Consider the following 16,454-nt stretch of genomic DNA (forward strand, 5'->3'; position numbering starts at 1 on the left):
TGGATATCACAGATATATTCAGAACATTTCATCCCAAAGCAACAGAATACACATTCTTCTCTAGTGCACATGGAACATTCTCCAGAATAGATCACGGTCCTAAATCAGGTCTCAGCCAGTATCAAAAGATTGGGATCATTCCCTGCATATTTTCAGACCACAATGCTCTGAAACTAGAACTCAATCACAAGAGGAAATTTGGAAAGAACCCAAATACATGGCGACTAAACAGCATCCTTCTAAAGAATGAATGGGTCAACCAGGAAATTAAAGAAGAATTGAAAAAATTCATGGAAACAAATGATAATGAAAACACAACGGTTCAAAATCTGTGGGACACAACAAAGGCAGTCCTGAGAGGAAAATATATAGCGGTACAAGCCTTTCTCAAGAAACAAGAAAGGTCTCAGGTACACAACCTAACCCTACACCTAAAGGAGCGGGAGAAAGAACAAGAAAGGAACCCTAAACCCAGCAGGAGAAGAGAAATCATAAAGATCAGAGCAGAAATCAATGAAATAGAAACCAAAAAAAAGAATAGAACAAATCAACGAAACTAGGAGCTGGTTCTTTGAAAGAATTAATAAGATTGATAAACCCCTGGCCAGACTTCTCAAAAAGAAAAGAGAAAGGACCCAAATCAATAAAATCATGAATGAAAGAGGAGAGATCACAACTAACACCAAAGAAATACAGACAATTATAAGAACATATTATGAGCAACTCTATGCCAACAAATTTGACAATCTGGAAGAAATGGATGCATTCCTAGAGACATATAAACTACCACAACTGAACCAGGAAGAAATAGAAAGCCTGAACAGACCCATAACCAGTAAGGAGATTGAAACAGTCATCAAAAATCTCCAAACAAAAAAAAGCCCAGGGCCAGACGGCTTCCTGGGGGAATTCTACCAAACATTTAAAGAAGAACTAATTCCTATTCTCCTGAAACGGTTCCAAAAAATAGAAATGGAAGGAAAACTTCCAAACTCATTTTATGAGGCCAGCATCACCTTGATCCCAAAACCAGACAAGGATCCCATCAAAAAAGAGAACTACAGACCAATATCCTTGATGAACACAGATGCAAAAATTCTCACCAAAATACTAGCCAATAGGATTCAACAGTACATTAAAAGGATTATTCACCACAACCAAGTGGGATTTATTCCAGGGCTGCAAGGTTGGTTCAACATCTGCAAATCAATCAATGTGATAAAACACATTAATAAAAGAAAGAACAAGAACCATATGATACTCTCAATAGATGCTGAAAAAGCATTTGACAAAGTACAGCATCCCTTCCTGATCAAAACTCTTCAAAGTGTAGGGATAGAGGGCACATACCTCAATATTATCAAAGCCATCTATGAAAAACCCACCGCAAATATCATTCTCAATGGAGAAAAACTGAAAGCTTTTCCGCTAAGGTCAGGAACACGGCAGGGATGTCCGTTATCACCACTGCTATTCAATATAGTACTAGAAGTCCTAGCCTCAGCAATCAGACAACAAAAAGAAATTAAAGTCATCCAAATCGGCAAAGAAGAAGTCAAACTATCACTCTTCACAGATGATATGATACTATATGTGGAAAACCCAAAAGACTCCACTCCACAACTGCTAGAACTGGTACAGGAATTCAGTAAAGTGTCAGGATATGAAATCAATGCACAGAAATCAGTTGCATATCTCTACACCAACAACAAGACAGAAGAAAGAGAAATTAAGGAGTCAATCCCATTTACAATTGCACCCAAAACTATAAGCTACCTAGGAATAAACCTAACCGAAGAGACTAAGAATCTATACACAGAAAACTATAAAGTACTCATGAAAGAAATTGAGGAAGACACAAAGAAATGGAAAAATATTCCATGCTCCTGGATTGGAAGAACAAATATTGTGAAAATGTCCATGCTACCTAAAGCAATCTACACATTTAATGCAATTCCTATCAAAGTACCATCCATTTTTTTCAAAGAAATGGAACAAATAATCCTAAAATTTATATGCAACCAGAAAAGACTGCGAATAGCCAAAGGAATATTGAAAAAGAAAGCCAAAGTTGGTGGCATCACAATTCCGGACTTCAAGCTCTACTACAAAGCTGTCATCATCAAGACAGCATGGTACTGGCACAAAAACAGACACATAGATCAATGGAACAGAATAGAGAGCCCAGAAATAGACCCTCAATTCTATGGTCAACTAATCTTCGACAAAGCAGGAAAGAATGTCCAATGGAAAAAAGACAGCCTCTTCAATAAGTGGTGTTGGGAAAATTGGATAGCCACATGCAGAAAAATGAAATTGGATCATTTCCTTACACCACACACGAAAATAGACTCAAAATGGATGAAGGACCTCAATGTGAGAAAGGAATCCATCAAAATCCTTTAGGGGAACACAGGCAGCAACTTCTTCGACCTCAGCCGCAGCAACATCTTCCTAGGAACATGGCCAAAGGCAAGGGAAGCAAGGGCAAAAATGAACTATTGGGATTTTATCAAGATCAAAAGCTTTTGCACAGCAAAGGAATCAGTTAACACAACCAAAGACAACTGACAGAATGGGAGAAGATATTTGCAAACGACATATCAGATAAAGGGCTAGTGTCCAGAATCTATAAAGAACTTAGGAAACTCAACACCCAAAGAACAAATAATCCAATCAAGAAATGGGCAGAAGACATGAACAGACATTTCTGCAAAGAAGACACCCAGATGGCCAACAGACACATGAAAAAGTGCTCCATATCACTCGGCATCAGGGAAATACAAATCAAAACCACAATGAGATACCACCTCACACCAGTCAGAATGGCTAAAATTAACAAGTCAGGAAATGACAGATGCTGGCGAGGATGCGGAGAAAGGGGAACCCTCCTACACTGTTGGTGGGAATGCAAGCTGGTGCAACCACTCTGGAAAACAGCATGGAGGTTTCTCAAAATGTTGAAAATAGAACTACCCTATGACCCAGCAATTGCACTGCTGGGTATTTACCCTAAGGATACAAACGTAGTGATCCGAAGGGGCATGTGCACCCGAATGTTTATAGCAGCAATGTCTACAATAGCCAAACTATGGAAAGAACCTAGATGTCCATCAACAGACGAATGGATAAAGAAGAGGTGGTATATATACACAATGGAATACTATGCAGCCATCAAAAGAAATTAAATCTTGCCATTTGCAATGACGTGGATGGAACTAGAGGGTATCATGCTTAGAGAAATAAGTCAATCGGAGAAAGACAACTATCATATGATCTCCCTGATATGAGGCAGAGGAGATGCAACATGGGGGTTAAGGGGGTAGGAGAAGAGTAAATGAAGCAAGATGGGATTGGGAGGGAGATAAACCATAAGTGACTCTCAATCTCACAAAACAAATTGAGGGTTGCTGGGGGGAGGGGGGTTGGGGGGGTGGGGTTATTATGGACATTGGGGAGGGTATGTGCTATGGTGAGTGCTGTCAAGTGTGTAAACCTGGCGATTCACAGACCTGTACCCCTGGGGAAAAAAATATATGTTTATAAAAAATAAAATTAAAAAAAGAAACAACTTTAAAAGGTCTTATTGACTTAATATTCAAGGTCCTGATTACCAAAACTATTTGTATATTTTTATGCATACTTATGTTTTTCTGTGACTTCCATGTCAATACTCTTGAATCAATTTTGAGTTGGCCTTTTTCCATTTTCATTCTAATCAGTAGGACATCACAAGTTCTGTTCAGTTTAGAGTGCCATTTCTGGACCTGTGCTATTCCACTAGTGATTTATTTCTGGTCTACGAACTGGTAAATGGAGACACTGGGCTGAGTAGTTTTATGACTACTCAATATCATTTAAGAAAAAGACTTACACTTTATGTATTTTTTAAATTTTATTTTCCTGATAATTCATTTTTATTGTATTCGATAATGTATATTCTTTTAAAGATTAAAAATAGGAAAAAAAGGCTCTTTGTTACAGATAGTTTGAGGGCTACTGTTTTTGAAATTTTAGCATGGTAAATATTATAAATATTCTTCCTTCATCTTTACTTATTATTTAACTTTATTAATGCTGTATTGGTGGAATTCATGCTATTAATTCTGGTTTACTCTATGTGTCAATATTTTTATTTATAACTTTTCCTTTTTTGTCTTATATACCCTAGCCAACACTCAAGAAAGCATTATCTTATATTTTATAATAACTTGTTTTATGTTTTCCTTGAATCTACCTAAAATTTAAATTTGTGATGAGTCTGAGTTGAGAGCTAACTTATTTGTCCAAATATTCAGCTAATTTTCAAGAACATTTATGGAACAATGTTTCTTCACTGATATGAAATACCATCTTTTTAAAATACTTCATTGTGAGTCTCACTGAATGTTTTATTTAGTTTTAAGATTTTGCTATCTGTGCATAAATACCACAGTTATTTTAGAAGTGTATTTGACTATGGTAGGATAGATTGTCCTTTTTATTCATCTTCAGGTTCCTAAAAATTAATTTTTTATATGAAATTTAGAATCAGCCAGCAAAATTCTATTAAATCATGTTGGATATTCATTTTATTGATTTATATTTTGAAGACGTTTTTATATTAGTAAAAAAAACTATGTTGAGATTTGCTATCACTGAAGATGTTATATCTCTTTATTTTTTTCAGGAGTAATTATTCCATTCTGTATATTTTCATAATTTTCTCTTTAGAAGTCAAAATATCTTCCTTCAATTTTTCAATCTCTCTTCTATCTCTAAATATACTTCTTTTTCATTTTTTATATTTTACCTAAGCCTTTTCTTATTTTCCCTGAGTCAGTTCTTATCTAATATTTTTGTTGTTAAGTTAAATCTTTTAATCTAATCCAGTTTTATTTTTGTTGGTCATGTTTGAATTTTTAATTTCATAAATTTTAATATTTAAAAATTTTTTTTTCTGAGAATTTACTCTGAAATTTTTCTGCTGTCATAAGTTGAATACTAATCTTTTTTATGAAGTATGCTCTTAAGCACTTTATACTGTTTATTATTACTAAACATGATTATTTTTATCTCATATTGGCAGGATTTAGAAAAGCTATTGTTATTTATATGTTATATTCTAATCCTCCTTTATTCCTAAACTTACTTATTAGTTCTATTATAAAGATATTAGTTTTCCCCTCTCATATATATTAATAATATATAAAACTTATATTTCCAATTTCATTTCTTTTCTTATTTTATTGCATTGGCTAAGACCTTTAATATAATGGTAGATAGTAGTAGTGGTAGAAGTTATAATCCTGTTTCTGATTTTAGTAGGAAGGTGTAAAATGATTTCCATTAACTGTTTCTGGCATGATGTGCATCTTGGACTTACAGTAAATAATCACTATCAGAAAGAAAGAATTCTATTATCTTCCTAGTTTGCCAGAAGATTTTGGTTTTTTGTTTCTTTTATTGAAAGTTTGTTGAATTTTAACTATTTTTTTGCTTTAGTAGTGAATATAACTTGTATGCATAAAATAATTTTCTTAATTTTTACTTCTGGGGCCTTCTTTCATGACTTTATATGTGGTCATTTTTTGGTAAATATTGTATGTGCATTTCAACTGAACATGTATTGCCTTTTGAATGAAGTAGTGTTTACTTTTTATATTACTTAAATTCTCCCTTGTCTTATAAATTTTGGTTTATTTTATATGCTAGTTTCTGGAAAAGTGTGCTATAGTTCCCATGATGATTGTCAAAATGTTAATTTCCTCTTTTGTTAGGTTCAGGAAGTTTCACAATTTTTAAATCTTTTTCATGGGTGGATCATTTCTTTTTTAACATGAAATATCCCACTTTGTATTTCCTAATGATCTCAACCTTAAATTTCAACTTTCTGACATTAATGATGCTACATTATTCTTATGTAGGCTTAAAAAGCAAAACTTAACTCAGTAAATCAATTCCAGGAGAAACATTACCAGTGTAGTACTCAGATTTCAGCAAATGTAGCTGGTGACTGCTTATACATGAAAGGATGTAAGAAAGAGATAAAAATGTGATAAGGAGTTGCATTAGTAAAATATAAAATGCAATTTTCAGGAACAATTGAAGAGGGGCTAATGAGTTCAGTTTTGTGCATATTGAGATTGTGGCAAAGATATTTCTATTAGGCCCTTGCAAATGGAGTTTTAGAACTCAAGTTCAACCAGATAAAATACACATGATAATTCCTTGAATTCTTTTCAAGAATTCAATTATCTAAGAATTAACAAACCTTCCCCCCCCCACCTTTACTTCTCTAGCATGTAAATAAAGCATCTGGGATGTGGTAAGACCTCAATGAAGTCATGCTAACTTGGACTGGGAGGGGGACAGCTTTCCAGTTCAAACCTAGCTTTATTAGCACTTCGTTTTTTCTAATATATCCCAGCTCCACTTGGTTTAAGCAACTCAGGAAGAAAGGAAATTTACTCAAAGATTTTCATGGTCTTCAGTCAAGCTTTTCTTGTTTTTAATGCAGCAAAGAGGTCTAAGAGAGAATGTAGAGGGAGATAAAGCAGGAATAGAAACCAGATGGCGGTATGTAAAAAACTACAGAAAGAAAACATATGCTTTGGATGTAAAATCTTTCAAATAATTTTGTCAGCAAATAATTCTTGTCTTTCCAATAAATTTGTCAGCAAATAATTCTATCAGCAGGAGGAAGGTAGCTATTGGGAACCATAGGTCAAGTGACATTTGTTTTCAAGGAAAATAGAGAGTGGGAGGAAGTGTGCTGAGCATACACTACAGCGTTAGAAATTGAAAACATAGGGACAGAATTTGAAAATGTATACACGGAGGGTGATTTAAATAGAGCTCAGAGAAAAGAGCAGAAAGCCAAGGATTAAATCCCAGGAAGTGGAGAAAGTTGATAGACGAAATGCAGGGAGGTGTGGGGAACCAAGATAACTCAGACATCCCTGAGGTCAGAAACCTCAAGTTCACGTCATCAGAGAAACCAAAATGATTTGATGTGTGTCATGAGCTGATGTAATTCCCAGGGTCAGACAAAATTCTGACAGTATCTCACTTCCCTTTCTTTATTCCTTTTCAACTTCAAATCACCCCCACACTCATATTCTGTGCCCTGATAGCGATTTGCTCATACAGAGTTTTGTATTTCATCTCCTCATGCATCTGAGTCAACTTTCAGACAAGGAGGAGCCCCTCAGCACAGAGTAAGCTCTAGTGCAGTGTTTTTGGAGTCTAGGCCAAGATCAGGGAAGAGGCCAGACTATAGAGATTGAAGCCAATCAAATGAGAGGAAACTTACAGGGGAGTAATTTACAGCCAAGTCACAGACTGGCCAACTCAGTCACTGTTCAGAAGAAGTCATACAAAGAGAATTAAAAGCCAGGAGAAGAGAGGGAGAGTCTTTAAACAGGGGACTAAAGAAAGACTCTGAGTGAAAAAAGGACTAGTTGCTTTTTATAGGGCACTTCAGGCCTACAGTATGGGCATGCAAGGAGTTGCTAAAAGCTTAGACTCTGACCTGTTTCCCTACTGTATTTTTTTGCTGCAGAATTGTCTGTTTAACCCTGTTCCTCCCCAGTTAGCTCAGCTTTGTATTAGAAAAAAACAAAAACAAAAAACAACTGTATACAACAACAAAAAAAGAATGTCCAATTAAAATCTATAATAGACTTAACTTCCATAAGTAATAATTCATAAATTTAAATGGAGTTTTTTTTTTTCCCAAACCTAGATGAATCTCTAATCAGTAGAATGTGTTGGAGGAAGTGAGCAAAACCCTGGTCTGAATGTTGGTAAATTGGACCAGTTAACTTGTGGCTTCAATTTAACTATGTTTGAATCAGAAATCTGTATTTTATTAGACTGAGCCTTTTCTAATTTTGCACTTTCTTTAGTTTCCTTTACTTTCTCCTTAGTTCTTGGTAAGGTTATTTAAAATTTTAGCTTTTCTTTGTTAACCAAGGAGCAAAATAGAAAAGGAGTTTTTGTCCATTTCTGGGTCTTGCAGCAAGGAGACAATATGGTGTCCCTGGAGGCTGACATAGAGACAAACGAGAACCAAGAAGGAGGTGTAAATCCTAGGAGGAGAAAAATCATTCACACAGCCATGGTTTTTGTCTGTGTTGATCTCTCTCTTAATCTACTCATGCTGCTGTAACAGAACAGAAACTTATTTCTCCCAGTTCCAGAGGCTGGGAAGTCCAAGATCAAGGCACTGGCAGATTCGCTGGTGAGGTTCTGCTTCCTGGTACATGTATGGCTGTCTTTTCAACATCTGTGTCCCTGTGTGGTGGGAAGGGGAAAGGGATCTTACTGTGGTCTCTTTTATAAGGATTAATTGCGTTCACCAGGACTCTACCCTAATGACCTAACCACCTTCCAGAGGCCTCACCTCCAAATATTAGCACATTTGGTGTTAGCTTTGAACATACGAAGTTTGCAGGGACACAATCTGTAACAATCTTCCAAATAGTCTTTTTTTTTTTTTTTTTACACATTTTTTTCTGTATTATGTCTAACACCTAGTTTTTTTGTAATCCTATTTTAAGAACCCGGTGGCATAGTCATACTAAAGTAGTTTTCAAGATAGGGACTCAAAATCTACATATTTATCAAGCTCTTCCCACGATGCTTAAACTTCCAGCAAGGCATACTCACCATGATAGCGAAGTAAAACTCTACCCTCGATGACTCCTTTTTTTTTTTTTTAATTTTTAAAAAAATTTTATATATTTGACAGAGAGAGAGAGATCACAAGTGGGCAGAGAGGCAGGCAGAGAGAGAGGGGGGAAGCAGGCTCCCTGCTGAGCAGAGAGCTCGATGTGGGCCTCGATCCCAGGACCCTGAGACCATGACCCGAGCTGAAGGCAGAAGCTCAACCCACTGAGCCACCCAGGCGCCCCCCTCAACGACTCTTATTTTGTTTTTGTGCTTTCATTAAACTCTTTGAGAATTGAAGATGATTCAAGCTGAAGAATATGACTTCACTTATTTCATGAGGGGCTAGGAATTTCCCAAACAAAAAACATCTCCCCAGCTGTTTGTTGTATCACTGATGGAACTATGTTCAGCAGTTGATTTTTTTCTTCCATGTTAATTTTCATAATGTTCTTACAAATGATAAAGAAAATGAAGCATATAAAGTTCAAGCCATATGTAACTTAATTAACTAGCTATCTGCCAGGAGCTATCAGGCATAGGAAACTTGAGATTATAGTGTTTCGTATATATTGGATGCTCACCAGTTATCTACTGGCCGACAAGAAGAAATGAAACATTTTATAAGGAGGAAAAGAAGACCACACTGAGTTATGGGTCATTAAAAACAACCCATTTATAATTTGGCTTTGACCTTCCCAGAAATATTCCAATGTGTTGCCTCTTAGTGGCTTCCTGACATTTAATTCTATCTCCTATTAAATTTTTATGAGGTATAATTTTTATACAAGGAAATAAACTCATCTTAAGTGTAGAGTATGTGACAAATGCATGTGCCTATGCTACCTATGCCCCTATGAAGATAGAATATTTTCAACACTCCAGAAAGTTTCTTCCTTTCCTTTCTGAGTCAATTAAGCCCTCAGAGGCAAGTATTGTCTAATTGCTATCATGACATCAGTTTTGTCTGTTACAAAAATTCACATAAATGGAGAATATTTTTTGGAAACATCCAAGTTCTTAAGTGGAATCATTCAAGTTCTTTGATTGTTCTTTTTATTACCGAATAGTATTCCATTGTACAAATACACCATTTGGTTATCTATTTTACTTTTGATGAATATCTGTATTGTTTCTAGCTTTGAGCCATTATGAATAAAGTTCCCAGGAATATTTTTTTTATTATTATTATTTTTTTATTTTAAGGTTTATTTATTTATTTTTAAAAAATTATTTTATTTTTTATAAACATATAATGTATTTTTATCCCCAGGAGTACAGGTCTGTGAATCGCCATGTTTACACACTTCACAGCACTCACCATAGCACATACCCTCCCCAATGTCCATAACCCTACCCCCCTCTCCCAACCCCTCTCTCCCCAGCAACCCTCAGTTTGTTTTGTGAGATTAAGAGTCACTTATGGTTTGTCTCCCTCCCAATCCCATCTTGTTTCATTTATCCAGGAATATTTTTAAAGAAATCTTTTGTTTGACATATATTTACTTGAGCAAATACCAAGGAATGGGATTGCTAAATTAAAGGTTAGATCTATGTTTAACTTTTTAAGACATAGCCAGTTTTCCACCAGCAATGTATGAGAATGTTGGTTCCTCCAAAACACCAGTATTTCAGATTGTCAAACATTCTAATTATAACCATTCTAGTTTGTGAGGTGATAACTCATTGTGTTTTGAAATTGCATTTCTTTGATGGCTAATGATACAGAGCACTTTATAAATGCTTATTTGCCTTTTGTATATCTTCTTTATTTTCCTTTGTATGGTGTTTATTCAAGTCTTATATTCATTTAAAAATTTTTGGTTCTTTTATTGTTGTTAATTAATTGTAAGAGACCTTTATATATTCTGGATATAATTCTTTTGCCAGATACAAGTGTTCTGAATATCTTCCCCAAGCTGTGGCTCACCTTTTTGCTTTTTTTTTTTTTTTTAAACAGGTGTTTTTGGATGAGCAACTGTTTTAATTTTGATGGAATTCAATTTATCTTTTTTTTTTTTTCCTTTTGGTGGTTCATGCATTTTGTATTCTAAGAAAGTTAAAGGGGTTGGGAAATTCTCCAACAATTTCTTCTATAAGCTTTATGATTTGGGTGAGTATTTTTAGATCTACAATCCATCTCAAGTGATCCTTTTAAAAGTAGTAGTTAGGGATCAATGTTCTCTTTTTTCCTTATGAATTTTGCCCATTTTAGCATCTTTTGGCAAGAAGATTTTTATTATCCACTGTATTGCATTTAATATCTGTTGAAAATTAATTGAGTGTATGTAATAGGTCTAAGTATCTTTAGTTTCATTTAATTTATTTGTTCATCCTTATACAAGCCTAAATTGTCTTGATTGATGCACCTTATTCTAAGTCTTGAAGTCATATAATGTAAATCCTCCAAACTCGTCTTTGTCAGGATTGTTTTAGACCATCTAGATACTTATTTACATATATAATTTAGAATCTCTTTCCCAAGTTCTATAGAAAAACTGCAAGAAAAAATTAATGGAATCACTTGATCCAAAGGACACTATGGAACACCTTAGCAATATAGACCCTCACAATCTGTTAATGTAATGCATATTTTCACTTACTTACATATTCTTTATTTTCTTCTCTTCAAAACTTTTGTATTTTTCTGTGTATAGGAGTTACAGATCCAAACTCTGACACAGATTAACTTGCAGAATGTTTATTGCAGAGCATTCTCTTGGGATAAATACCTACCTATGATAAAAGCAGTGGAATAGGGACTAGTTAGAAGGAACAGTTGGGTTAAAATGCAGTCACCACAAAGGTACCTGTTCATCTGATGGGAATATCAAAGTCTGAGATAGACCTTCAAAGTTGTTCTGAACTGGAGGAAGTGACTGAACTTTTAAGGCCCTTATCAATTAGTTGTTGGTTTGAGGTTGTACTAGGAGGACATGTAGCCTTGAATAAGTTTGCTCTCTCTAGTTGACAGCAATTTGCCGAGATGGATCACATCTGACAGCTATCTCCTAACAATGCTAGGAGAGTAATTCCTTCGGTACCAAAGGCTGGTGTTCTGGGTTGTACAGGACTGCATCCACTGTAGTTCATCCTTTGAATCCACCTAACTTCATAAAGTTTCTGGAAACAGATCCATTAGGACTCTGTTGGGCCTTATTTCCCAGAGCAAATGTGTCATTAGGAAGTTTAGTGAGATAAGCTATAGCCTCTCCCACTGAAGCCAGTCTCTTGGCCACAAATGATACTCATCATCTCCATCCTCTTCTAGCCATTCACGATTCCCCTCACCTTTGGCTAGAAATTAAACTCATTTAGAAAGTTTACTTAGAGGCATGATGAAAAACCTAATATTTCAGGGTACTAAGAGCCTGATCACGATGCCATTCTTTGGATGTGGCTGCTATTCTTATTTATTTTCACAAATGGGGCACCAAAAAATGCTGAGGTGTGCCATCTGAGTGCTAAATTTGTCCCTCCATTGTGTAACAGTAGTTCTAGCTCCTTGCGATAATCAGGGACACTATCCCTCAAGTCTGTGACTCCTCCATGTTTCTGCTTCTCTTTGGGTGCTTGAGTTCAAAGTTCTCAGGCAACAGCCAGAGAATACAATCTATTGAGACTTGTTAGGGTGACAGGGATGGTAAAGAATTGCACCAAGACTGGAGCAACAAGCCGGATGGAGTTTATTCATTCTCTGAAAGAGGAGAGGGGCTAGACATCAAGAGAGATGTTGGCTCTGAGTTTCTGTTATGCTGGGCCTTTTAAGGGGTTTTAAAGATATGAGAGGGTTATAGCTGCACCCATGGGGGAGGGGGGTCAACTCTTGGCCAGGAAGAGAAGGAGGTGACCAGTTTTTCAAGGGGCTCTGTCAAGGGCTTGTCCTCAATGTGGGTTGTGGTCCAGCTGGAAGAGACTATGTTTTGTAGCCATGGTCTATTTTCTGAGGACATGGGCACCATGACCTAGAAAAACAGAGTTAGGGTCAAGTACAGACACCTACAAGTTTTATCTATAAGCTTGGCTGGAGAGGGGGCTTTGAATAGAACCCTTTCAAGACCCTTGCTGGCACCAATTAGAAGAGTTACCTACTTGGAAAACCAGGATTTCCAAAGATCTTTACTGAGGTTAGTATTGCAAGGACTAGAAGCATGGGTTAAGAAAAGTGATGGTAAACAGGTAAACACTTTCACTTTTGCATCTTGATTTCTAGACCCATAATTTCTATTAATTGAAGACATAGCACATACATTCGTTGCCAATTAAGAGTGTATATTACATCCTTGAGGGTGGTACTCATCTGCACATAGTGACATAGCTGAACTTGTGCCTCAGTTGCAACCTCAATAAGCCACTCTATTGAAAGATCAGTTGGCAGCTTCTGGGGGTTGTGTATGCATTAAGACCAGTGGGCTCCATTGTTGTGTACCCATTACCATACTTGCTATAAATTTAGTCCTTTGGTTTTGGGCACTATTTATGCTTGAAAATGTAATGTTCTGTAAATACTTGGATATTGGAGCTGGCTAAAGTTCTATGAAGCAGAAAATAATCCAAATATATGTCAACACTAGTCACAATGAATCACTGTCAGGGTGAAGGGGGGGCTTCTAATGTGAAATTGACAGTAAGTGGTCTCTTTGGTTTTTTGTTTGGTCTCTTCTTTCAATGGTGCCATTTTAGAGATTGAACATTTTTCTGTGTTCCTGGGAGATTGGATATATCTATCTATTAAGTGGAATGTCTAGTCCACTAACATTTAATATAATTATGAGGGCTAGTTTGAGCAATCCATTTTGAAGAGATGAGAGAATAGGGTATGGGGATGGGTTGTGAGGGGGCTCATCTGATTAAGGGGCCCTGAACCAAGAAGATGTGGATTTTGAGAAGCCAGCAGGTCAAGACTCAGCAGCAACCCCACGGGCCAAAGTTGAGGAGAGTACACTGAGTGTATGGAGCTTAGAGGGTGAGGGTTTCTGGTCTTTGGTTTCTTGATTCAATCCTATTTCAACAGCCACTGTGTCTCAGCCTGTCAGAAATAAAAAGGTCATTGATTATTTGGAGTCAGGAATTTAATGATGCCAAGAAAATTATTGCAGATATTGAGGACTTCCAGCTAAGAAAATTCAATCATCTCCCAGAGAAACTAAAAATAAGAGATGATCTGGAAAAGAGTTCCCAGGAAGATGGTGAGGACTCAGAAGAAAAATATATGAAAACCAAGGGTGATTCTCACTCAGCAGAAGACAGCAAAGATGAGAAAGAAGCCCATAAGAATGTGCTCCAGCAAGGGAGGCAGCCTCAAAAGCAGCTTCCAAAGAAAGAGAGATGCTCATAGAAGATGTGGGCAGTGGAGAAGAACAAGAAGAGGAGGATGAGACATCATTCCAGGGGGAAGATTCTGGCAGCGAGGATGATTTCTTAGTGGAAGATGATGATGGAAATGACTATGGCAGCTCATAAAAGAAAATAAACAAAAGATGGTTAGAAGCCCAAACCTGTGCAGAAGCTTTTGATCTTGATGAAGTTCCAAAAGTTCATTTTGCTTTTGTTTCCTTTGCCTTTGGAGATGTGTCTTGAAAGATGTCTTGCTATGGCTGATGTCAAAGAGGTTACTGCCTATGTTCTCCTCTAGGATTTTGATGGATTCCTGTCTCACATTGAAGTCTTTCATCCATTTTGATATCTAAGATCTATAAAGAACTTCTCAAACTCAACACCCCAGAAATAAATAATCAAGTCAAAAAATGGGCAGAAGATGTGAACAAACACTTCTTCAGTGAAGACATACAAATGGCCAACAGACTCATGAAAAAAATGTTCATCATCATTAGCCTTCAGGGAGAATCAAATCAAGTATCACATTGAGATACCACCTTATGCTATTTAGAATGGCAAAAATTAACAAGACAAGAAACAACAAATGTTGGAGAGGATGTGAAGAAAGGGGAACCCTCTTACACTACTGGTAAGAATGCAAATTGGTGCAACCACTTTGGAAAACTGTGTGAATGTTCCTCAAAAAATTAAAAATAGAGCTTCCCTATGATTTGATAATTGTATTACTGGGTATTTATGCCGAAGATACAGATGCAGTGAAAAGAAGGGCCACATGCTCCCCATTGTTCGTATTAGCAATGTCCACAATCACCAAACTGTGGAAAGAGCAGAGATGCCCTTCAACAGATGAATGGATAAAGAAGATGTGGTCCATATATACAATGGAATATTATTCAGCCATCAGAAAGGATGAATACCCAACTTTTGCATCAACATGGACGGGACTGGAGGAGATTATGCAGAGTGAAATAAGTCAAGCAGAGAATGTCAATTGTCATATGGCTTCACTTACTTGTGGAACATAAGGAATAAGATGGATGACATTAGGAGAAGGAAAGGAAAAATGAAGGTGGGGGAGTTGGAGGGAGAGATGAACCATGAGAGGCTCTGAGAAACAAACTGCAGGTTTTAGAGCAGAGTGGATGAGGGGATGAGTTGGCCCAGTGATGGGTATGAAGGAGGGCACATATTGCATGGAGCACTGGGTATTACACATAAACAATGAATCTTGGAACACTACATCAAAAACTAACGACGTATTGTATGGTGACTAACATAACACACACAAAAATTTAAAAATAGAAGTAAAATAACCTATAAATGAAAAAAGAATGTCCAAACCTGAGAGAAAATAAAATGCCCAAAAGCAGGCTAAATAAAGGCTTCAGTGATGCCAAGCCCTATGAAAGGCAAAGAGAAAAGTAAGTCACCCCACAAATTCAGAGACATCAAAGGAAAAGACTCGTCTCAAAGAAGAGGAGGAATCAGCTAGCCCCCCGTAAAAGAAAATCTCTGCAAGCTGTCCACCTTAGAAATCAGAGGATGTAGTGTCTGAAGATGAAGCCCAGTCTGGGGAGGATTAAAAAAGTGATGATGGTTTGGGAAGAAATTTTATTTTATTTATTTTTTATTTATTTTTAAAGATTTGTTTATTTATTTTAGAGGAAGAGAGAGAGCATGAGTGGGAGGAGCAGAAGGAGAGGGAGAGGGAGAGAAATTCTCAAGCAGTCTCACGGGTAGAGTGTGGAGCCCACTCCAACTCACAACCCTGAGATCATGACCTGAGCTGAAACCAAGATTGGGACATTCAACTGATTAGAGAGAGATTTTATTTAAAAAAAGAAGAAGAAAAAAGTGGGGGAAAAAAAGAAAATCTACTTGTTAAGATAGAACATGATTTTGGCTATGGCTTGACTCATGGGCTTTCAATGCTTTTTTCCTTTTCTTGGAAATAACATCTCCCTCCCTCTATCTCTCTCTTTTTAAAGAAAAGCAGTGCATGTTTAATTACCTTTTTGTCTGTGGTCTTCTCTTTGCCATTCACCACCCCCCTTTCCAATGAAAGCCATATCAAAGTAATCACTTGATGGACTGCTTCATCTTTTTAATGGAAGGTATACCACAGTCATAGAACAGTAAGATTTGAGTTGAACAGTATGGAAATTTTGCTTTTTGCTAAGTGGTAACAAGTTGAACAGCAATCAAAAAACAGAAGGATTTTAGTTAAAAATGATTGCTTCTTTCTCTACCTGGACTTAAAAAAAAATCGGTTGTCATCTAATCCAAGTTTATATATCTACATACACAAGTGTAGATGTGTAAAAAAAAATCATGATATTAAACTTTCAGTGATGGGGCAGGTAGGAGATAAACCATTTTGCTTTTTAAACCATTTTGAAATGCACAGTTCAATGGCATTAAGTGCATTCACATTATTGTGCAACCATCACCACTGTCCAACT

At 36.5% G+C, this 16,454-nt stretch overlaps 1 pseudogene; it reads left to right on the top strand.

The window, feature by feature from the left end:
- LOC116879625 overlaps nt 1-15,846 on the top strand; it is a 21,188-nt pseudogene extending 5,342 nt beyond the window's left edge.
- Nucleotides 15,847-16,454: the final 608 nt, after the last annotated feature.

This window comes from Lontra canadensis, unplaced genomic scaffold, assembly GCF_010015895.1.
Source record: "Lontra canadensis isolate GAN:19392208 unplaced genomic scaffold, GSC_riverotter_1.0 scaffold62, whole genome shotgun sequence".
Lineage (NCBI taxonomy): Eukaryota > Metazoa > Chordata > Mammalia > Carnivora > Mustelidae > Lontra > Lontra canadensis.